The sequence below is a fragment of the Hyla sarda genome, unplaced genomic scaffold, assembly GCF_029499605.1.
Source record: "Hyla sarda isolate aHylSar1 unplaced genomic scaffold, aHylSar1.hap1 scaffold_211, whole genome shotgun sequence".
NCBI classification, from domain to species: domain Eukaryota; kingdom Metazoa; phylum Chordata; class Amphibia; order Anura; family Hylidae; genus Hyla; species Hyla sarda.
In genome coordinates, this window is record NW_026608774.1 from 414894 (window position 1) to 439201 (window position 24308).

Here is a 24308-nt window from a genome sequence, read left to right on the forward strand (position 1 = left end):
TTAGTGGTGTACCCCAAGGTTCTGTACTGGGCCCGCTGTTGTTTAATTTATTTATCAATGATATAGAGGATGGTATTAACAGCTCTGTATATAGAGGGGGGCTGTGTATATAGAGGATGGTATTAACAGCTCTGTATATAGAGGGGGGCTGTGTATATAGAGGATGGTATTAACAGCTCTGTATATAGAGGGGGGGCTGTGTATATAGAGGGGGGCTGTGTATATATAGAGGATGGTAATAACAGCTCTGTTTCTATCTTTGCAGATGACACCAAGCTTTGTAGCACGGTACAGTCTATAGAGGATGTGTATATAGAGGGGGGCTGTGTATATAGAGGGGGGGCTGTGTATATATAGAGGATGTGTATAGGTTACAAGATGACTTGGATAGACTAAGTGTCTGGGCATCCACTTGGCAAATGAGGTTCAATGTGGATAAATGTAAAGTTATGCATCTGGGTACTAATAACCTGCATGCGTCATATGTCTTAGGGGGGATTAAACTGGCAGAGTCACTGGTAGAGAAGGATCTGGGTGACTTGTAGATCACAGACTACAGAATAGCATGCAATGTCAGGCTGCTGCTTCCAAAGCCGGCAGGATATTGTCATGTATCAAAAGAGGCATAGACTCAAGGGACAGGGACATAATACTCCCCCTTTATAAAGCATTGGTACGGCCTCACCTGGAATATGCTGTTCAGTTTTGGTCGCCTGTCCACAAAAGGGACACTGTGGAGCTGGAAAGGGTGCAGAGAAGTGCTACTAAACTAATATGGGGCATGGAACATCTTAGCTATGAGGAGCGATTAAAGGAGTTACAATTGTTTAGTCTTGAGAAGAGACGTTTAAGGGGGGATATGATAAACGTATATAAGTATATAAATGGCCCATACAAAAAATATGGAGAAAAACTGTTCCAGGTTAAACCCCCCCAAAGGACGAGGGGGCACTCCCTCCGTCTGGAGAAGAAAAGGTTTAGTCTAAAGGGGCGACACGCCTTCTTTACCATGAGAACTGTGAACTTATGGAACAGTCTACCTCAGGAACTGGTCACAGCAGGAACAATTAACAGCTTTAAAACAGGATTAGATACATTCCTGGAACAAAATAAGATTAATGCTTATGAAGAAATATAAAATCTCATCCCTTCCCCAATATCGCGCCACACCCCTACCCTTCAATGCCCTGGTTGAACTTGATGGACATATGTCTCTTTTCGACCGTACTAACTATGTAACTATGTAACTATGTAACTATGTGCATTTAGGCTTCCATGGTGCCAGAACAGTGAAGCCCCCCCCCCACATGTGACCCCATTTTGGAAACTACACCCCTAATAAGAAGTGCAGTGAGCATTTACATCTCACAGGTGTCTGATAGATTTTTTTGAGCAGTGGTCTGTCAAAATGAAAAATGAAAATTTTTCATTTGCACAGCCCACTGTTCCAAAGATCTGTCAAATGCAAGTGGGGTTTAACCCCTTAAGGAACCAGATCATTTTCACCTTAAGGACCCAGCCATTTTCTGCACTTTAAACATTAAAGGGGTTATCCAGGAAAAAACTTTTTTTTATATATCAACTGGCTCCTGAAAGTTAAACATATTTGTAAATGACTTCTATTAAAAAATCTTAATCATTTCAGTACTTATGAGCTTCTGAAGTTAAGGTTGTTCTTTTCTGTCTAAATCCTCTCTGATGACGTGTCTCGGGAACCGTCCAGTTTAAAAGAGATTTGCTATGGGGATTTGCTTCTAAACTGGGCGGTTCCCGAGACACGTGTCATCAGAGAGCACTTAGACAGAAAAGAACAACCTTAACTTCAGAAGCTCATAAGTACTGAAAGGATTAAGATTTTCTAATAGAAGTAATTTACAAATTTGTTTAACTTTCTGTAGCCAGTTGATATACAAAAAAAAAAGTTTTTTCCTGGATAACCCCTTTAATAACTCTGGGATGCTTTTACTTTACATTCTGATTCTGAGAATGTTTTTCGTGACATATTCTACTTCATGTTAGTGGTAAATTTTTGTCGAGGCTTGCATCATTTCTTGGTGAAAAATTCCAAAATTTGATGAAAAAATTGAAAATTTAGCATTTTTCTAACTTTGAAGCTCTCTGCTTGTAACACAAACAGACATTCCAAATAAATTATACATTGATTCACAGATACAATGTGTCTACGTTATATTTTCATCATAAAGTTGAGATGTTTTTACTTTTGGAGACATCAGAGGCTTCAAAGTTCAGCAGCAATTTTCCAATTTTTCACAAAATGTTCTAAATTTGAATTTTTCAGGGACCAGTTCAGATTTGAAGTGGATTTGAAATACCCCATAAGTGGATTTAGAAATACCCAATAAGTGACCCCATTATAAAAACTGCACCCCTCAAAGTATCCAAAATGACATTTGGGTAAGTGTGTTAACCCTTTAGGTGTTTCACAGGAATAGCAGCAAAGTGAAGGAAGAAATTCAAAATCTCAATTTTTTACACTCGCATGTTCTTGTAGACCCAGTTTTTGAATTTTTACAAGGGGTAATAGGAGAAAAAGCCTCCCAAAACTTGTAACCCAATTTCTCTGGAGTAAGGAAATGCCTCATATGTGTATGTCAAGTGTTTGGCGGGCGCAGTAGAGGGCTCAAAAGGGAAGGAGCAACAATGGGATTTTGGAGAGTGAATTTTTTCTGAAATGGTTTTTGGGGGGCATGTCACATTTAGGAAGCCCCTATGGTGCCAGAACAGCAGAAAACCCCCACATGGCATACCATTTTGGAAACTACACCCCTCAAGGCACGTACCAAGGGGTCCAGTGAGCCTTAACACCCCACAGGTCTTTGACGACTTTTCGTTAAATTCGGATGTGTAAATGAAAAAAAAAAAAAAAGTTTCACTAAAGTGTATTCACTTTCAGGCAGTGGAGGAGAGGTGGTTGTGATAAATATAAAGCAAATACACTATGTTGAGCTAGCGATTGTCTGAGCTAGCGATTGTGTGTCTGTATACAAGAGTGTGAAGCATACAAGTGAGTGAGCATAAAAGTGAGTGAGTATAAAAGTGAGGGGACTTAAAATTCAGGAAGTTTAAATTGAAATATTTGATTTTTTTTTTCTTTTCTGTTAATTTTTTCTATCCCCAAATCTAGTATGACCTCCATGTTGGAAAATGCAGTCCGGTGTACATACTGCACAATGTATGCAATCCTTGAACAGCAGTTTGCGGGGACATATTGTTGTGCGAGATGTGTGCGAGTTGCTCATTCGGAAGCCCAGATCCTGGATCTAGAGGAGCATCTGGCAACACTGAGATGCATTGACAACCCGGAGAGGAGTCTCCTGCTCACTGAGCAAGTACTCTCTGGGGTAGAGGTGGGGGAGTATAGTGGGACGGAGGTGCAGGACAGTCAGGCAGTTAGCTGGGTTACAGTTAGAAAAACGGGGTAGAGGGAAAAGTGTCAGGGAGGCTAGTCCTGAACTGGCACACCCCAACAAGTTTGCCCGGTTGGCAGATGAGGAAGATGCCATTTCAGAGCTAGCCGTACTGCAGCAGGACTCTGCCTCTGACCGCCAGGGGGGGTGTCTGCTCCAGTAAGGAGGGAGGGAGTAGTACAGGGCAGGCCAGACAGGTACTGGTAGTGGGGGACTCAATTATTAGGGGAACAGACAGGGCGATCTGTCACAAAGACCGGGATCGCCGAACAGTGTGTTGTCTTCCTGGCGCTCGAGTTTGGCACATCGCGGATCGGGTTGACAGGTTGCTGGGTGGGGCTGGAGAGGACCCAGCAGTCATGGTTCATATTGGCACCAATAACAAAGTAAGAGGTAGATGGAGTGTCCTTAAAAAGGATTTCAGGGACTTAGGCTGCAAGCTTATGGCAAGGACCTCCAAGGTAGTATTTTCTGAAATATTACCTGTACCACGAGCCGCACCAGAGAGGCAGCGGGAGATCAGGGAGGTAAACAAGTGGCTCTGAAGCTGGTGTAGGAAGGAGGGGTTTGGGTTCATGGAGAACTGGGCCGAGTTCGACTTTAAAGGAAACAGGTTTCTGACTATAGCTAAAGACAATTATCTGTCCCAAATGGTGCAGGGCCCAACCATAGGGGGCGCCCTACTGGACTTAATATTTACCAACGTACCTGACAGAGTAATTAATGTTCAAGTAGATGGACACCTAGGAAATAGTGATCATAATTTAATACATTATAACTTCTTCTTCAATAAGGGAATCTCTCGAGGGGCCACAAAAACAATGAACTTTCGGAAGGCAAAGTCCGATGAACTCAGAAAAGCCCTTAATAATATAAAATGGGATAATGTCCTCAAAAAGAACAATACTGACACTAAATGGGAGACTTTTAAAAATATCTTCAATTTTCACTGTAAGATATATATACCTTATGGGAATAAAAGGGTCAGAAATAAAAGAAAACCAATATGGATGAATAAAAATGTTAAGGGGGCAATAAATGACAAAAATAAAGCATTTAAGCTACTAAAACAGGACGACAGTGAAGAAGCATTAAAAAGCTATAGAGGAAAAAGTGAAATATGTAAAAAAAACTGATAAAAGCCGCAAAAATAGAGACAGAAAGACTCATTGCCAAAGAGAGTATAACTAACCCCAAAATGTTCTTTAATTATATAAATAGCAAATAGGTCAAAAATGAAAGTGTGGACCCTATAAAAAATAATGAGGAAGAAATTATAAACGGGGATCAGGAAAAAGCAAATATAGTAAACAAATTCTTCTCCACTGTATTCACTGAGGAAAATGAAATGCCAGGTGAAATACAGTGTGATAAGGTAAACTCCTCAGTACAGGTCACCTGTCTAACCCAGGAAGAAGTACAGGTCGCCTGTCTAACCCAGGAAGAAGTACAGTGCCACCTACAAAAAATCTAAATAGACAAATCACCAGGTCCAGATGGCATTCACCCCCATGTTCTAAAGGAATTAAGTAATGCAATAGACAGACCCCTATTTTTAATATTCAGGGACTCTATAGTGACAAGGACTGTTCCCCAGGACTGGCGCATGGCAAATGTGGTACCAATATTTAAGAAGGGGTCGAAAGGTGACCCTGGGAATTATAGACCTGTTAGTTTAACCTCGGTTGTATGTAAATTGTTTGAGGGTTTCCTAAGAGATGCTATTTTGGAATATCTTGATAAAAATAAATGTATGACCCTGTATCAGCATGGATTTATGAGGGATTGATCCTGTCAAACTAACCTGATCAGCTTTTATGAGGAGGTGAGCTCCAGACTGGACCAGGAGCAATCGCTGGATTTCATATATCTGGATTTTTCCAAAGCATGTGATACGGTGCCACATAAAAGATTGGTGCATAAAATGAGAAGGTTTGGCCTGGGGGAGAATGTGTGCAAGTGGGTAAATAACTGGCTCAGTGATAGGAAACAGAGGGTGGTTATTAATGGTAGTTATTCTGATTGGGTGACTGTTACTAGTGGGGTACCACAGGGGTCTGTCTTGGGTCCTGTCCTATTTAATATATTCATTAATGACCTTGCAGAGGGGTTGAATAGTAAAGTAGCAATCTTTACAGATGACACTAAACTCTGTAAAGCGGTAAACACTATAGAGGACAGTGCACTGTGTATAGCAGATAACACAATAGAGGACAGTGCACTGCTACAAATGGATCTGGAAAGGTTGGAGGTTTGGGCTGGGATGTGGCAGATGAGGTTCAACACTGATAAATGTAAGGTAATGCACGTGGGGAAGAAAAATCCGAGCTGGGATTATGTATTAAATGGGAGAACACTTGGGACGACTGACATGGAAAAGGACTTAGGAGTCTTAGTTAACAGTAAATTTAGCTGTTGTGACCAGTGTCGGGCAGCTGCTGCCAAGGCTAATAAAATCATGGGGTGCATCAATAGGGGCATAGATGCCCACGATAAGGAAATAATTCTACCGCTGTACAAATCACTAGTCAGACCACACATAGAATACTGTGTACAGTACTGGGCACCAGTGTACAAGAAAGATATAGTGGAGCTGGAAAGGGTTCAAATCCCAGTAAGGACAACAATAAATAAAGACTTATTATTATAATAATAATAATAATAACGTCAGCAGAGAGCACTGTGCTCGTGATGTCATCAGAGAGCATTCCAAAAAGAAAATAATTTCCTCTGTAGTATTCAGCAGCTAATAAGTACAGGAAGGATTAAGATTTTTTAATAGAAGTAATTTACAAATATGTTTAACTTTCCGGAGCCAGTTGATTTAAAAGAAAAAAGGTTTTCACCGGAGTACCCCTTTAACCCCTTGGGGACGGAGCCCATTATGACCCTAAGGACGGGAGCATTTTTTGCAAATCTGACCACTGTCACTTTAAGCATTAATAACTCTGGGATGCTTTTACTTATAAATTTAATTCCGAGATTGTTTTTTCGTGACATATTCTACTTTATGGTAGTGGTAAATTTTCGTCGATACTTGCATCCTTTCTTGGTGAAAAATTCAAAAATTTCATGAAAATTTGAAAATTTGGCATTTTTCTAACTTTGAAGCTCTCTGCTTATAAGGAATATGGATATTCCAAATAAATTATATATAGATTCACATATACAATATGTCTACTTTATGTTTGCATCATAAAGTTGACATGTTTTTACTTTTGGAAGACACCAGAGGGCTTCAAAGTTCAGCAGCAATTTTCCAATTTTTCACCAAATTTTCAAAATCGGAATTTTGCAGGGACCAGTTCAGGTTTGAAGTGGATTTGAAGGGTCTTCTGGTTAGAAAAAGCCCATAAATTACCCCACTATAAAAACTGCACCCCTCAAAGTATTCAAAATGACATTCAGTAAGTGTGTTAACCCTTTAGGTGTTTCACAGGAATAGCAGCAAAGTGAAGGAGAAAATTCAAAATCTTAATTTTTTACACTCGCATGTTCTTGTAGAACCAGTTTTTAAATTTTTACAAGGGGTAAAAGGAAAAACTCCTCTCAAAATTTGTAACCCAATTTCTCTCGAGTAAGGAAATACCTCATATTTGTATGTCAAGTGTTCGGCGGGTGCACTAGAGGGCTCAGAAGCGAAGGAGCAACAATGGGATTTAGGAGAGTGAGTTTTTCTGAAATGGTTTTTGGGGGGCATGTCCTATTTAGGAAGCCCCTATGGTGCCAGGACAGCAAAAAACCCCACATCGCACACTATTATGGAAACGACACCCCTCAAGGAACGTAACAAGGGGTACAGTGAGCCTTAACACCCCACAGGTGTTTGACAACTTTTTGTTAAAGTCGGATGTGTAAATGAAAAACAAATTTTTTCCACTAAAATGCTGGTTTTTCCCCAAATTTTACTTTTTTACAAAGGGTAATAGGAGAAAATGCCCCCCAAAATGTGTAACCCCATTTCTTCTGAGTATGGAAATACCCCATGTTTGGATGTCAAGTGCACTGCGAGCGAACTACAATGCTCAGAAGAGAAGGAGCGCCATTGAGCTTTTAGAGAGATCATTTGTTTGGAATGGAAGTCGGGGGCCATGTGCACTTACAAAACCCCCCGTGGTGCCAGAACAGTGGACCCCCCCCACATGTGACCCCATTTTGGAAACTACACCCCTCAAGGAATGTAATAAGGGGTGCAGTGAGCATTTACACCCTACTGGCGTTTGACAGATCTTTGGAACAGTGGGCTGTGCAAACAAAAAAATTAAATTTTTCATTTTCACTGACCACTGTCAGACACTTGTGGGGCGTAAATGCTCACTGTACCCCTTATTACATTCCGTGGGGGGTGTAGTTTCCCAAATGGGGTCACATGTAGGTATTTATTTTTTTGCATTTATGTCAGAACCGCTGTAAAATCAGCCACCCCTGTGCAAATCACCAATTTTGGCCTCAAATGTACATAGTGCGCTCTCACTCCTGAGCCTTGTTGTGCGTCCGCAGAGCATTTTACGCCCACATATGGGGTATTTCCATACTCAGGAGAAATTGCGTTACTAATTTTGGGAGTCTTTTTTTCTCTTGTAAAAATAAAAAGTAAAGGGCAACACCAGCATGTTAGTGTAAATTTTTTTTTTTTTACACTAACAGGCTGGTGTAGACCCCAACTTTTCCTTTTCATAAGGGGTAAAAGGAGAAAAAGACCCCCAAAATTTGTAGTGCAATTTCTCCCGAGTACGGAGATACCCCATATGTGGCCCTAAACTGTTTCCTTGAAATACGACAGGGCTCCAAAGTGAGAGAGCACCATGCGCATTTGAGGACTAAATTAGGGATTGCATAGGGGTGGACATAGGGGTACTCTATGCCAGTGATTCCCAAACAGGGTGCCTCCAGCTGTTGCTAAACTCCCAGCATGCCTGGACAGTCAGTGGCTGCCCGGAAATGCTGGGAGTTGTTTTTTTGCAACAGCTGAAGGCTACGTTTTGGAAACACTGCCGTACAATATGTTTTTCATTTTTATTGGGGGGGGGGGGGGGGGGGGGGATAGTGTAAGGGGGTGTATATGTAGTGTTTTACCCTTTATTATGTGTTAGTATAGTGTAGTGTTTTTAGGGTACATTCGCACTGGCGTGTTACGGTGAGTTTCCCGCTAGGAATTTGCGCTGCGGCGAAAAATTTGCTGCAGCTCATACTTGAAGCAGGAAACTTGCTGTAAACCCGCCCGTGTGAATGTACCCTGTACGTTCACATGGGGGGGGGGGGCAAACCTCCAGCTGTTTCAAAACTACAACTCCCAGCATGTACTGACAGACCGTGCATGCTGGGAGTTGTAGTTTTGCAACAGCTGGAGGCACACTGGTTGGAAAACCTTCAGTTAGGTTCTGTTACCTAACTCAGTATTTTCCAACCAGTGAGCCTCCAGCTGTTGCAAAGCTACAACTCCCAGCATGCACGGTCTGTCAGTACATGCTGGGAGTTGTAGTTTTGCAACAACTGGAGGCACACTGGTTGGAAAACCTTCAGTTAGGTTCTGTTACCTAACTCAGTATTTTCCAACCAGTGTGCCTCCAGCTGTTGCAAAACTACAATTCCCAGCATGTACTGATCACAGAAGGGCATGCTGGGAGATGTAGTTATGCAACAGCTGGAGGTACGCAACTACAACTCCCAGCATGCCGAGACAGCTGTTTTCTGTGTGGGCATGCTGGAATTTGTAGTTTTGCAACATCTGGACTGCTACAATTTAGAGACCACTGAACAGTGATCTCCAAACTGTGGACCTCCAGATGTTGTAAAACTACAACTCCCAGCATGCCCAGACAGCAAACTGCTCTGTGGGCATGCTAGGAGTTGTAGTTTTGCAAGATCTAGAGGGCAGTATAGAGATCACTGTGCAGTGGTCTCTAAACTGTAGACCCCCAGCTGTTGCAAAACTACAAATTCCAGCATGCCCACACAGCAAACAGCTGTCTGGGCATGCTGGGAGTTGTAGTTTTGCAACATCTGGAGGGCTACAGTCTAGAGACCACTATAGTGGTCTCAGACTGTAGCCCTCTAGATGTTGCTAGGCAACTACTCACCGGCTTCCGTCGCATCCGGGAGCCGTCCTCTTCTGCCGCACGCCGCCGCAGATCTCCGTCGCCGCCGCCGATCCCCGTCGCTCCGCTGCCTCCGGATGGGTAAGTGGACGTCGGCGCCGCTCCTCTTCGTTTTCCCCGTTCTGCCCCGCCTATTGTGGGAGAGCAGGACGGGGAAAACGAAAGTAAACCCCCCCCGCCCCCGATCTGCTATTGGTGGTCGCGTCTAGACCACCAATAGCAGAGATAGGAGGGGTGGCACCCGTGCCACCTCACTCCTATCGCTTTAGGGGGATCGTGGGTGTCTTAATAAACCCGCGATACCCCTTCTATTCCGGGTCACCGGGTCACCATAGACCCGTAATGACCCGGAATCGGCGAAATCACAAGTGTGAATTCACTTGCGATTTGCGCCGATCGCCACCATGGGGGGGTCTAATGACCCCCCTGGGCATTTGCACGGGGTGCCTGCTGATAGATATCGCGCGGCGGGGACCGAAATTCCCACGGGCGTATGCATACACCCTTCGTCCCCAACAGGTTAATGGTATAGAGAACTGTGACTAGTGCATTAACTCTGTGATTTTTTGCCCATTGAAACCAGTAGGCCCATTGTGGTCTATGGGGAAAAGCTGCTGAGTTGCCCATAGCAACCAATCAGATCGCTTCTTTCATTTTTGAAAAGGCCTCTGAAAAATGAAGGAAGCAATCTGATTGGTTGCTATGGGCAACTGCACAACCCCATAGAGGGAGATTTATCAAAACCTGTCCAGAGGAAAAGTTTCTGAGTTGCCCATAGCAACAAATCAGATCGCTGATTGGTTCTAATGGGCAAAAAATCACAGAGTTGATGCACTAGTCACAGTTCTCTTTACCATTAATGAAGGGAGGGCTCAATATTCGCAAATATGCGCATAAATTTTCACATATGCGCAAAAAAAAAAAGCTAATATTCGTAATTACGAATATATAGTGCTATATTCGCAATATTCGCGAATAAGCTATATTCGCGATTAAAATTTGAATTGCGAATATTCGTGAGCAACACTATTCCTGATACGGACATCAGGTGTCAGTATGTTTTCCACCCGAGTACCGCTTTAACCCCTTAAGGACCCAGACAATTTTCAGTGTAGGACCCGGCCATTTTTTGCACTTCTGACCACTGTCACTTTAAACATTAATAACTCTGATGCTTTTACTTCTCATTCTGATTCTGAGATTGTTTTTTCGTGACATATTCTACTTTATGTTAGTGGTAAAATTTTGCCGATACTTGCATCATTTCATGGGGAAAAATTAAAAAATGTGATAAAAAAATGTAAAACTTTGGAGCTCTCTGCTTGTAAGGAAAATGGATATTCCAAATAAATAATATATTGATTCACATATACAATATGTCTATTTTATGTTTACATCATAAAGTTGAGATGTTTTTACTTTTGGAGACATCAGAAGCTTCAAAGTTCAGCAGCAATTTTCAAATTTTTCACAGAATTTTCAAAATCGGAATTTTTCAGGGACCAGTTCAGTTTTGAAGTGGATTTGAAGGGTCTTCATATTAGAAATACCCCACAAATGACCCCATTATAAAAACTGCACCCCTCAAAGTATTCAAAAGGTTTGTTAACCCTTTAGGTGTTTCACAGGAATAGCAGCAAATTGAAGGAGAAAATTCAAAATCTTTATTTTTTACACACGCATGTTCTTGTAGAACCAGTTTTTGAATTTTTACAGGGGGTAAAAGGAGAGAAATCTTCCTAAAATGTGTAACCCGATTTCTCTCGAGTAAGGAAATACCTCATATGTGTATGTCAAGTGTAGAGAGCACAGAAGGGAAGGAGCGACAGTGGGATTTTGCCAGAACAGCAAAAAAAAAAAAACACATGGCATACTATTTTGGAAACTACACCCCTCAAGACGCGTAACAAGGGGTCAAGTGAACCTTAACACTCCACAGGTGTTTGACGACTTTTTGTTAACCTCTTAAGGACCCAGCCATTTTACACCTTAGGACCCGGCCATTTTTTGCACATCTGACCACTGTCACTTTAAACATTAATAACTCTGGAATGCTTTTAGTTATCATTCTGATTCCGAGATTGTTTTTTCGTGACATATTCTACTTTAACATAGGGGTAAATTTTTGTGGTATCTTGCATCCTTTCTTGGTGAAAAATCCCCAAATTTGATGAAAAATTTGAAAATTTTGCATTTTTCTAACTTTGAAGCTCTCTGCTTGTAAGGAAAATGGATATTCCAAATAAAAATTTTTTATTCACATATACAATATGTCTACTTTATGTTTGCATCATAAAATTGACGAGTTTTTACTTTTGGAAGACACCAGAGGCTTCAAAGTTCAGCAGCAATTTTCCAATTTTTCACAAAATTTCCAAAATCACAATTTTTCAGGAACCAGTTCAGGTTTGAAGTGGATTTGAAGGGTCTTCATCTTAAAAATACCCCACAAATGACCCCATTATAAAAACTGCACCCCCCAAAGTATTCAAAATTACATTCAGTCAGCATTTTAACCCTTTAGGTGTTTCACAGGAATAGCAGCAAAGTGAAGGAGAAAATTCACAATCTTCATTTTTACACTCGCATGTTCTTGTAGACCAAATTTTTGAATTTTTACAAGGGGTAAAAGGAGAAAATGTATTGTTATTTTTGTAGCCCAATTTCTCTCAAGTAAACACATACCTCATATGTCTATGTAAAGTGTTTGGCGGGCGCAGTAGAGGGCTCAGAAGCGAAGGAGCGACAAGGGGATTTTGGAGAGTATGTTTTTCTGAAATGGTTTTTGGGGGGCATGTTGCATTTAGGAAGCCCCTATGGTGCCAGAACAGCAACCCCCCCCCCACATGGCATACCATTTTGGAAACTAGACCCCTTGAGGAACGTAACAAGGAATAAAGTGAGCCTTAATACCCCACAGGTGTTTCACGACTTTTGCATATGTAAAAAAATATATAATTTTTTTCACTAAAATGTGTGTTTCCCCCCAAATTTCACATTTATGCAAGGGTTAATAGCAGAAAATACCCCCCAAAATTTGTAACCCCATCTCTTCTGAGTATGGAGGTACCCCATAAGTTGACCTGAAGTGCACTATGGGCGAACTACAATGCTCAGAAGAGAAGGAGTCATATTTGGCTTTTTGAGAGCAAATTTTGCACAGGGGGCATGTCGCATTTAGGAAGCCCCTATGGTGCCAGGACAGCATAAAAAAAAAAACACATGGCATACCATTTTGGAAACTAGACCCCTTGTGGAACGTAACAAGAAATAAAGTGAGCCTTAATACCCCACAGGGGTTTCACGACTTTTGCATATGTAAATAAAATATTTTTTTTTCACTAAAATGTGTGTTTCCCCCCCAAATTTCACATTTTTGCAAGGGTTAATAGCAGAGAATACCCCCCAAAATGTGTAACCCCATCTCTTCTGAGTTTGGAGGTACCCCATAAGTTGACCTGAAGTGCACTATGGGCGAACTACAATGCTCAGAAGAGAAGGAGTCATATTTGGCTTTTTGAGAGCAAATTTTGCTCGGGGGGCATGTTGCATTTAGAAAGCCCCTATGGTGCCAGGACAGCAAAATAACCCCCACATGGCATACCATTTTGGAAACTAGACCCCTTGAAGAATGTAACAAGGGGTACAATGACCATTTACCCCCCACTGGTTTCTGTCAGATCTTTGAAACAGTGGGCTGTTGTTACGCCGAGCGCTCCGGGTCCCCGCTCCTCCCCGGAGCGCTCGCTTCACTCTCCCCGCTGCAGCGCTCCGGTCTCATCCTCTGAGCCGGGGCGCTGCGATTCCGCTGCCTGCCGGGATGCGATTCGCGATGCGGGTAGCGCCCGCTCGCGATGCGCACCCCGGCTCCCGTACCTGACTCGCTCTCCGTCTGTCCTGTCCCGGCGCGCGCGGCCCCGCTCCCTAGGGCGCGCGCGCGCCGGGTCTCTGCGATTTAAAGGGCCACTGCGCCGCTGATTGGCGCAGTGGTTCCAATTAGTGTGTTCACCTGTGCACTTCCCTATATCACCTCACTTCCCCTGCACTCCCTTGCCGGATCTTGTTGCCATTGTGCCAGTGAAAGCGTTCCTTGTGTGTTCCTAGCCTGTGTTCCAGACCTTCTGCCGTTGCCCCTGACTACGATCCTTGCTGCCTGCCCCGACCTTCTGCTACGTCCGACCTTGCTTCTGCCTACTCCCTTGTACCGCGCCTATCTTCAGCAGCCAGAGAGGTGAGCCGTTGCTAGTGGATACGACCTGGTCACTACCGCCGCAGCAAGACCATCCCGCTTTGCGGCGGGCTCTGGTGAAAACCAGTAGTGGCTTAGAACCGGTCCACTAGCACGGTCCACGCCAATCCCTCTCTGGCACAGAGGATCCACCACCCGCCAGCCGGCATCGTGACAGTAGATCCGGCCATGGATCCCGCTGAAGTTCCTCTGCCAGTTGTCGCTGACCTCACCACGGTGGTCGCCCAGCAGTCACAACAGATAGCGCAACAAGGCCAACAGCTGTCTCAACTGACCGTTATGCTACAGCAGTTACTACCACAGCTACAGCAGTCATCTCCTCCGCCAGCTCCTGCACCTCCTCCGCAGCGAGTGGCCGCTCCAGGGCTACGCCTATCCTTGCCGGATAAATTTGATGGGGACTCTAAGTTTTGCCGTGGCTTTCTTTCCCAATGTTCCCTGCATCTGGAGATGATGTCGGACCTGTTTCCCACTGAAAGGTCTAAGGTGGCTTTCGTAGTCAGCCTTCTGTCCGGAAAAGCCCTGTCATGGGCCACACCGCTCTGGGACCGCAATGACCCCGTCACTGCCTCTGTACACTCCTTCTTCTCGGAAATCCGAAGTGTCTTTGAGGAACCTGCCCGAGCCTCTTCTGCTGAGACTGCCCTGTTGAACCTGGTCCAGGGTAATTCTTCCGTTGGCGAGTATGCCGTACAATTCCGTACTCTTGCTTCAGAATTGTCCTGGAATAATGAGGCCCTCTGCGCGACCTTCAAAAAAGGCCTATCCAGCAACATTAAAGATGTTCTGGCCGCACGAGAAATTCCTGCTAATCTACATGAACTTATTCACCTAGCCACTCGCATTGACATGCGTTTTTCCGAAAGGCGTCAGGAACTCCGCCAAGATATGGACTCTGTTCGCACGAGGCGTTTCTTCTCCTCGGCTCCTCTCTCCTCTGGTCCCCTGCAATCTGTTCCTGTGCCTCCCGCCGTGGAGGCTATGCAGGTCGACCGGTCTCGCCTGACACCTCAAGAGAGGACACGACGCCGTATGGAGAACCTCTGCCTGTACTGTGCTAGTACCGAACACTTCCTGAGGGATTGTCCTATCCGTCCTCCCCGCCTGGAAAGACGTACGCTGACTCCGCACAAAGGTGAGACAGTCCTTGATGTCTACTCTGCTTCTCCACGTCTTACTGTGCCTGTGCGGATGTCTGCCTCGGCCTTCTCCTTCTCTACTGTGGCCTTCTTGGACTCTGGATCTGCAGGAAATTTTATTTTGGCCTCTCTCGTCAACAGGTTCAACATCCCGGTGACCAGTCTCGCCAGACCCCTCTACATCAATTGTGTAAATAATGAAAGATTGGACTGTACCATACGTTTCCGCACGGAGCCCCTTCTTATGAGCATCGGATCTCATCACGAGAGGATTGAACTTTTGGTCCTCCCCAATTGCACCTCGGAAATTCTCCTTGGACTTCCCTGGCTTCAACTTCATTCCCCAACCCTGGATTGGTCCACTGGGGAGATCAAGAGTTGGGGGTCCTCTTGTTCCAAGAACTGTCTAAAACCGGTTCCCAGTAACCCTTGCCGTAACTCTGTGGTTCCTCCAGTAACCGGTCTCCCTAAGGCCTATATGGACTTCGCGGATGTTTTCTGCAAAAAACAAGCTGAGACTCTACCTCCTCACAGGCCTTATGATTGTCCTATCGACCTCCTCCCGGGTACTACTCCACCCCGGGGCAGAATTTATCCTCTCTCTGCCCCAGAGACTCTTGCCATGTCTGAATACGTCCAGGAGAATCTAAAAAAGGGCTTTATCCGTAAATCCTCCTCTCCTGCCGGAGCCGGATTTTTCTTTGTGTCCAAAAAAGATGGCTCCCTACGTCCTTGCATTGACTACCGCGGTCTTAATAAAATCACGGTTAAAAACCGCTACCCCTTACCCCTCATCTCTGAACTCTTTGATCGCCTCCAAGGTGCCCACATCTTTACTAAATTGGACTTAAGAGGCGCCTATAACCTCATCCGCATCAGAGAGGGGGATGAGTGGAAAACGGCATTTAACACCAGAGATGGACACTTTGAGTATCTGGTCATGCCCTTTGGCCTGTGCAACGCCCCTGCCGTCTTCCAAGACTTTGTCAATGAAATTTTTCGTGATCTGTTATACTCCTGTGTTGTTGTATATCTGGACGATATCCTAATTTTTTCTGCCAATCTAGAAGAACACCGCCAGCATGTCCGTATGGTTCTTCAGAGACTTCGTGACAATCAACTCTATGCCAAAATTGAGAAATGTCTGTTTGAATGCCAATCTCTTCCTTTTCTAGGATATTTGGTCTCTGGCCAGGGACTACAGATGGATCCAGACAAACTCTCTGCCGTCTTGGATTGGCCACGCCCCTCCGGACTCCGTGCTATCCAACGCTTTTTGGGGTTCGCCAATTATTACAGGCAATTTATTCCACATTTTTCTACCATTGTGGCTCCTATCGTGGCTTTAACCAAAAAAAATGCTGATCCCAAGTCCTGGCCTCCTCAAGCAGAAGACGCCTTTAAACGACTCAAGTCTGCCTTTTCTTCGGCTCCCGTCCTCTCCAGACCTGACCCTTCCAAACCCTTCCTTTTGGAGGTTGATGCCTCCTCTGTGGGAGCTGGAGCTGTTCTTCTACAAAAAAATTCTTCCGGGCATGCTGTCACTTGTGGTTTTTTCTCTAGGACCTTCTCTCCAGCGGAGAGGAACTACTCCATCGGGGATCGAGAGCTTCTAGCCATTAAATTAGCACTTGAGGAATGGAGGCATCTGCTGGAGGGATCAAGTTCTCCTGTTATTATCTACACCGACCACAAGAACCTCTCCTATCTCCAGTCTGCCCAACGGCTGAATCCTCGCCAGGCCCGGTGGTCTCTGTTCTTTGCCCGATTTAATTTTGAGATTCACTTTCGTCCTGCCGATAAGAACATTAGGGCCGATGCTCTCTCTCGTTCCTCGGATGCCTCAGAAGTTGAACTCTCTCCGCAACACATCATTCCACCTGACTGCCTGATCTCCACTTCTCCTGCCTCCATCAGGCAGACTCCTCCAGGAAAGACCTTTGTTTCTCCTCGCCAACGCCTCGGAATCCTCAAATGGGGTCACTCCTCCCATCTCGCAGGTCATGCGGGCATCAAGAAATCTGTGCAACTCATCTCCCGCTTCTATTGGTGGCCGACACTGGAGACGGATGTTGTGGACTTTGTGCGAGCCTGCACTATCTGTGCCCGGGATAAGACTCCTCGTCAGAAGCCCGCTGGTTTTCTTCATCCTCTGCCTGTCCCCGAACAGCCTTGGTCTCTGATTGGTATGGATTTTATTACTGATTTACCCCCTTCCCGTGGCAACACTGTTATTTGGGTGGTCGTTGATCGATTCTCCAAAATGGCACATTTCATCCCTCTTCCTGGTCTTCCTTCTGCGCCTCAGTTGGCTAAACAATTTTTTGTACACATTTTTCGTCTTCACGGGTTGCCTACGCAGATTGTCTCGGATAGAGGCGTCCAATTCGTGTCTAAATTCTGGAGGGCTCTCTGTAAACAACTCAAGATTAAATTAAATTTTTCTTCTGCATATCATCCCCAGTCCAATGGACAAGTAGAAAGAATTAACCAGATCTTGGGTGATTATTTGCGACATTTTGTTTCCTCCCGCCAGGATGACTGGGCAGATCTCCTCCCATGGGCCGAATTCTCGTATAACTTCAGGGTCTCTGAATCTTCCTCCAAATCCCCATTTTTCGTGGTGTACGGCCGTCACCCTCTTCCCCCCTCCCTACTCCCTTGCCCTCTGGTCTGCCCGCTGTGGATGAAATTTCTCGTGACCTTTCCATCATATGGAGAGAGACCCAAAATTCTCTCTTACAGGCTTCATCTCGCATGAAGAAGTTCGCGGATAAAAAAAGAAGAGCTCCTCCCGTTTTTTCCCCTGGAGACAAGGTATGGCTCTCCGCTAAATATGTCCGCTTCCGTGTCCCTAGCTACAAGTTGGGACCACGCTATCTTGGTCCTTTCAAAATTTTGTGTCAAATTAATCCTGTCTCTTATAAACTTCTTCTTCCTCCTTCTCTTCGTATCCCTAATGCCTTTCACGTCTCTCTTCTCAAACCACTCATCCTCAACCGTTTTTCTCCCAAATCTGTTCCTCCCACTCCTGTTTCCGGCTCCTCGGACATCTTCTCTGTCAAAGAAATCTTAGCTTCCAAAAAGGTCAGAGGGAAAACTTTTTTTTTAGTGGACTGGGAGGGTTGTGGTCCTGAAGAGAGATCCTGGGAACCTGAGGACAACATCCTAGACAAAAGTCTGCTCCTCAGGTTCTCAGGCTCTAAGAAGAGGGGGAGACCCAAGGGGGGGGGTACTGTTACGCCGAGCGCTCCGGGTCCCCGCTCCTCCCCGGAGCGCTCGCTTCACTCTCCCCGCTGCAGCGCTCCGGTCTCATCCTCTGAGCCGGGGCGCTGCGATTCCGCTGCCTGCCGGGATGCGATTCGCGATGCGGGTAGCGCCCGCTCGCGATGCGCACCCCGGCTCCAGTACCTGACTCGCTCTCCGTCTGTCCTGTCCCGGCGCGCGCGGCCCCGCTCCCTAGGGCGCGCGCGCGCCGGGTCTCTGCGATTTAAAGGGCCACTGCGCCGCTGATTGGCGCAGTGGTTCCAATTAGTGTGTTCACCTGTGCACTTCCCTATATCACCTCACTTCCCCTGCACTCCCTTGCCGGATCTTGTTGCCATTGTGCCAGTGAAAGCGTTCCTTGTGTGTTCCTAGCCTGTGTTCCAGACCTTCTGCCGTTGCCCCTGACTACGATCCTTGCTGCCTGCCCCGACCTTCTGCTACGTCCGACCTTGCTTCTGCCTACTCCCTTGTACCGCGCCTATCTTCAGCAGCCAGAGAGGTGAGCCGTTGCTAGTGGATACGACCTGGTCACTACCGCCGCAGCAAGACCATCCCGCTTTGCGGCGGGCTCTGGTGAAAACCAGTAGTGGCTTAGAACCGGTCCACTAGCACGGTCCACGCCAATCCCTCTCTGGCACAGAGGATCCACCACCCGCCAGCCGGCATCGTGACAGCTGTACAAAATTTTTTATTTGCACAGCCCACTGTTCCAAAGATCTGTCAGACACCAGTGGGTTGTAAATTCTCACTGCACCCCTCATTACATTCCGTGAGGGGTGCGGTTTCCGAAATGGGGTCACAAGTGGGGTTTTTTTTTTTTGCGTTGCGTTTGTCAAAACCGCTGTAACAATCAGCCACCCCTGTGCAAATCACCTCAAATGTACATGGTGCGCTCTCCCTTCTGGGCCTTGTTGTGCGCCCCCAAAGCACTTTGCGCCCACATATGGGGTATCTCCGTAGTCGAGAGAAATTGCATTACAAATTTTGGGGGGCTTTTATTTCCCTTTTACTTCTTGTCAAAATGAAAAGTATAGGGCAACACCAGCATGTTAGTGTAAACAATTTATTTTTTTACACTAACATGCTGGTGTAGACCCCAACTTCACCTTTTCATAAGGGATGAAAGGAGAAAAAGCCCCCCAAAATTTGTTAGGCAATTTCTCCCGAGCACGGAGATACCCCATATGTGGCCCTAAACTGTTGCCTTGAAATACGAGAGGGCTCCAAAGTGAGAGAGCGCCATGTGCATTTGAGGCCTGAATTAGGGATTTGCATAGGGGTGGACATAGGGATATTCTACGCCAGTGATTCCCAAACAGGGTGCCTCCAGCTGTTGCAAAACTCCCAGCATGCCTGGACAGTCAATGGCTGTCCGGCAATACTGGGAGTTGTTGTTTTGCAACAGCTGGAGGCTCCATTTTGGAAACAGTGGCGTACCAGATGTTTTTCATTTTTATTGGGGAGGGGAGGGGGGCTGTGTAGGGGTATGTGTATATGTAGTGTTTTTTACTTTTTATTTTATTTTGTGTTAGTGTAGTGTAGTGTAGTGTAGTGTAGTGTTCTTAGGGTACAGTCACACGGGCGGGGGATTACAGCGAGTTTCCCGCTGCGAGTTTGAGCTGCCGCGCAAAATTTGCTGCATCGCAATCTTGCAGCCTGATACTCACTGTAAGCCCCCTGTCCATGTGAATGTACCCTGTACATTCACAGGGGGGACCTCCAGCTGTTGCAAAACTACAACTCCCAGCATGCACAGTCTATCAGTGTATGCTGGTAGTTATAGTTTTGCAACAGCTGGAGGCACTCGGGTTGGGAAACACTGAGTTAGGAAACAGACAATGTTTCCCAACCAGTGTGCCTCCAGTTGTTGCAAAACCACAACTCCCAAACATTCTCAAGCATGCTGGAAGTAGTAGTTTGGCAACATCTTTAGAGCCAGATGTTGCCAAACTACAACTCCCAGCATGCTTGGAGTTGTAGTTTTGCAACATCTGGAGGACTACAGTTTGCAGACCACTAATACAGTGGTTCCCAATCTGTGCCCTTTCAGATGTTGCAAAACTACAACTCCCAGTATGTCAAAACTGTCCAGGCATGCTGGGAGTTGTAGTTCTGCAACATCTGAAGGGCCAGATGTTACAGAACTACAACTCCCAGCATGCCTGGACAGTAAGGGCATGCTGAGGATGTGTAGTTTTGCAACATCTGGAAGGGCACAGTGGTCTCCAAACTGTGGACCTCCAGATGTTGCAAAACTTCAAGTCCCAGCATGCCCAGACGCCAAGGGCTGTCTGGGCATGCTGGGAGTTGTAGTTTACAGGGTCCCATTACAGCAATGCATGTCGCTTTACGGCGACGTGCATTGCTGTAAAGGGCCTGACCGTGGCTGAAGATCTACTCACCTGTCGCCGCTGCCGCCATCTTCATCGCCGGGATTTGGGTCTTCAGGGACGAGGTAAGTACCGGGGCCGGGCCCCAGCACTCCCCCGTCCCCCGGAGCGTCCTCCGGTCTTCCTCCCGTCCTCTCCGGACTTCCAGGGGCCGGGCAGGACGGGAGGAAGTAACCGCCCCCTGTCTGTGACAGCCAGGATCATGCAAAATTACCGGGCGGTCGGGTCCCAGAGACCCGATCAGCCCGGTATCGCCGCAGATCGCAAGGGCGATACATGGCCCCCCTTGGCGTTTGCCCTGGATGCCTGCTGAACAATTTCAGCAGGCATCCGCTTCCGATCTCTGCCCGGCGCGCGGCAGGGACCGGAAAACGCCAGGGCGTAATTTTACGCCCTGGGTCCTTAAGTACCAGGGCGCCGGGGCGTAAAATTACGCCCAGGGTCCTGAACAGGTTAATGGTATGTGTTTCATATAGTTGGGGTAGGCCCCTTTGTTAGTAGTTTTACTCCCATATAGTTGGGGTAGGCCCCTTTGTTAGTAGTTTTACTCCCATATAGTTGGGGTAGGCCCCTTTGTTAGTAGTTTTACTCCCATATAGTTGGGGTAGGCCCCTTTGTTAGTAGTTTTACTCCCATATAGTTGGGGTAGGCCCCTTTGTTAGTAGTTTTACTCCCATATAGTTGGGGTAGGCCCCTTTGTTAGTAGTTTTACTCCCATATAGTTGGGGTAGGCCCCTTTGTTAGTAGTTTTACTCCCATATAGTTGGGGTAGGCCCCTTTGTTAGTAGTTTTACTCTCATATAGTTGGGGTAGGCCCCTTTGTTAGTAGTTTTACTCCCATATAGTTGGGGTAGGCCCCTTTGTTAGTAGTTTTACTCCCATATAGTTGGGGTAGGCCCCTTTGTTAGTAGTTTTACTCCCATATAGTTGGGGTAGGCTCCTTTGTTAGTAGTTTTACTCCCATATAGTTGGGGTAGGCCCCTTTGTTAGTAGTTTTACTCTCATATAGTTGGGGTAGGCCCCTTTGTTAGTAGTTTTACTCCCATATAGTTGGGGTAGGCCCCTTTGTTAGTAGTTTTACTCCCATATAGTTGGGGTAGGCCCCTTTGTTAGTAGTTTTACTCCCATATAGTTGGGGTAGGCTCCTTTGTTAGTAGTTTTACTCCCATATAGTTGGGGTAGGCCCCTTTGTTAGTAGTTTTACTCCCATATAGTTGGGGTAGGCCCCTTTGTTAGTAGTTTTACTCTCATATAGTTGGGGTAGGCCCCTTTGTTAGTAGTTTTACTCCCATATAGTTGGGGTAGGCTCCTTTGTTAGTAGTTTTACTCCCATATAGTTGGGGTAGGCCCCTTTGTTAGTAGTTTTACTCTCATATAGTTGGGGTAGGCCCCTTTGTTAGTAGTTTTACTCCCATATAGTTGGGGTAGGCCCCTTTGTTAGTAGTTTTACTCCCATATAGTTGGGGTAGGCCCCTTTGTTAGTAGTTTTACTCCCATATAGTTGGGGTAGGCCCCTTTGTTAGTAGTTTTACTCTCATATAGTTGGGGTAGGCCCCTTTGTTAGTAGTTTTACTCCCATATAGTTGGGGTAGGCTCCTTTGTTAGTAGTTTTACTCCCATATAGTTGGGGTAGGCCCCTTTGTTAGTAGTTTTACTCCCATATAGTTGGGGTAGGCCCCTTTGTTAGTAGTTTTACTCCCATATAGTTGGGGTAGGCCCCTTTGTTAGTAGTTTTACTCTCATATAGTTGGGGTAGGCCCCTTTGTTAGTAGTTTTACTCTCATATAGTTGGGGTAGGCCCCTTTGTTAGTAGTTTTACTCCCATATAGTTGGGGTAGGCCCCTTTGTTGGTAGTTTTACTCCCATATAGTTGGGGTAGGCCCCTTTGTTAGTAGTTTTACTCCCATATAGTTGGGGTAGGCCCCTTTGTTAGTAGTTTTACTCCCATATAGTTGGGGTAGGCCCCTTTGTTAGTAGTTTTACTCTCATATAGTTGGGGTAGGCCCCTTTGTTAGTAGTTTTACTCCCATATAGTTGGGGTAGGCCCCTTTGTTAGTAGTTTTACTCTCATATAGTTGGGGTAGGCCCCTTTGTTAGTAGTTTTACTCCCATATAGTTGGGGTAGGCCCCTTTGTTAGTAGTTTTACTCTCATATAGTTGGGGTAGGCCCCTTTGTTGGTAGTTTTACTCCCATATAGTTGGGGTAGGCCCCTTTGTTAGTAGTTTTACTCTCATATAGTTGGGGTAGGCCCCTTTGTTGGTAGTTTTACTCCCATATAGTTGGGGTAGGCCCCTTTGTTAGTAGTTTTACTCTCATATAGTTGGGGTAGGCCCCTTTGTTGGTAGTTTTACTCTCATATAGTTGTCAGCCTCTCTGACAGGGGCCCGGGCCTACAACAACTATATGGGAGCAACTATTAAAGGAGTTGTCTGGTAAAAAATAACTTATCCCCTTTCCAAGGATAGGGGAAAAGTTATAGATTGTGGGGGGTCCGAGCACTGGGGCCCCCTGCTATCTCCTCCTGCATGGGGTCCCAGCAGTCGGCTGGAAGGAGGGCGTGCCGTACTCCGCACGGAACGCTGGTCAACGCGCCCCTCCATGTACCCCATAGAGATACATGGATGGGATGTGGCGGCAGCGGCTTCATGTGGGGTACAGACGTCAGCTTCCGGCAAACTGCTGGGGCCCCGTGCAGGAGATCGCGGGGGACCCCAGTCCTCAGACCCCCCCCCCCCCCCCCGCGCGATCTATAACTTATCCCCAATACTTGGATAGGTGATAAGTTATTTTTCACCAGACTACTCCTTTAACAGAGGGGCCTACCCAAACTATATGTAAGTAACTATGAACAGAGGGGCCTAACCGAACTATATAGGGGGCTCCATACAGTTTAGGAGGGCCCCTCTGTTAATAGTTGTGGTAGGCCTGGGCCCATCTCAGAGAGGCCTACAACTATATGGGGGGAAAACTATTAGCAAAGAAGGGCCTACAACAACTATATGGGCACAGCTTGCCACTAAACTTGTTGTAGGCCCCTTTTTGCCCCCATATAGTTTATGATTATGCCTCATGGCCCCCTGGCCAGCTCAACTGCCTGCCACCGGCGCTATATAGTGCTCTCCTCTGCCTCTGTGACATTTTATATATTTTTTCTTCACATTTATAGCTGCAGACTGGCGCTCTTATTTCACTCTGCACTCACCTCAGCGCCAGCCAGCGGACTCGCAGAGCGGAGGAGCGTGCACTGTCTTGACTTGTTCGGTCCGCAGCGCAGCAGAGAGACTCTCAGCACCGCCACAGCGATACTTGCGGCGGAGGCTGCTGTATCAATGCGCAGCGGCCATGCCCGAGGAAGTAGTACCTCCCACCTGCCACTGCGCATTTAAAGAGACAGACGGCCCCAGAGCATCCCTGCTGCATCATGAAATCAGCAATGAATGACCGTGGCTGCGGCAGCGGCACTGCACAAACTGTAAGTAATCAGTCATGAGTGGCGGCGGGTACAATCACTGACTGACAACTTGGCAGGCAGCTCCAAAAAATGATTTTTGCAGCAATGATTAATGGCAGCAGCACAAACTGACAACTAAAAAAGAAAAAACGGCCGGCGGCCGGACCTCCCTAAAGCTCTGGGCCCCATACAAGTGTATGGGTTGTACCCCCCTGTTGGCGGCCATTAGAGATAATGTATAGATGTCACCTGCAGTCCTATGTAACACCACAGATAACAGTGATA

The 24308-nt window shown here is 46.0% G+C and overlaps 1 protein-coding gene across 1 annotated transcript in view; it reads right to left on the reverse strand.

Annotated features, from left to right (window-relative positions):
- LOC130319336 (fucolectin-like) overlaps positions 1 to 23854 on the reverse strand; it is an 83411-nt gene extending 59557 nt beyond the window's left edge. The window contains exon 1 of the mRNA XM_056552919.1: positions 23775 to 23854. The gene's annotated coding sequence lies outside the window, so the exon portion shown is untranslated. The remainder of the gene's footprint in view (positions 1 to 23774) is intronic.
- Positions 23855 to 24308: the final 454 nt, after the last annotated feature.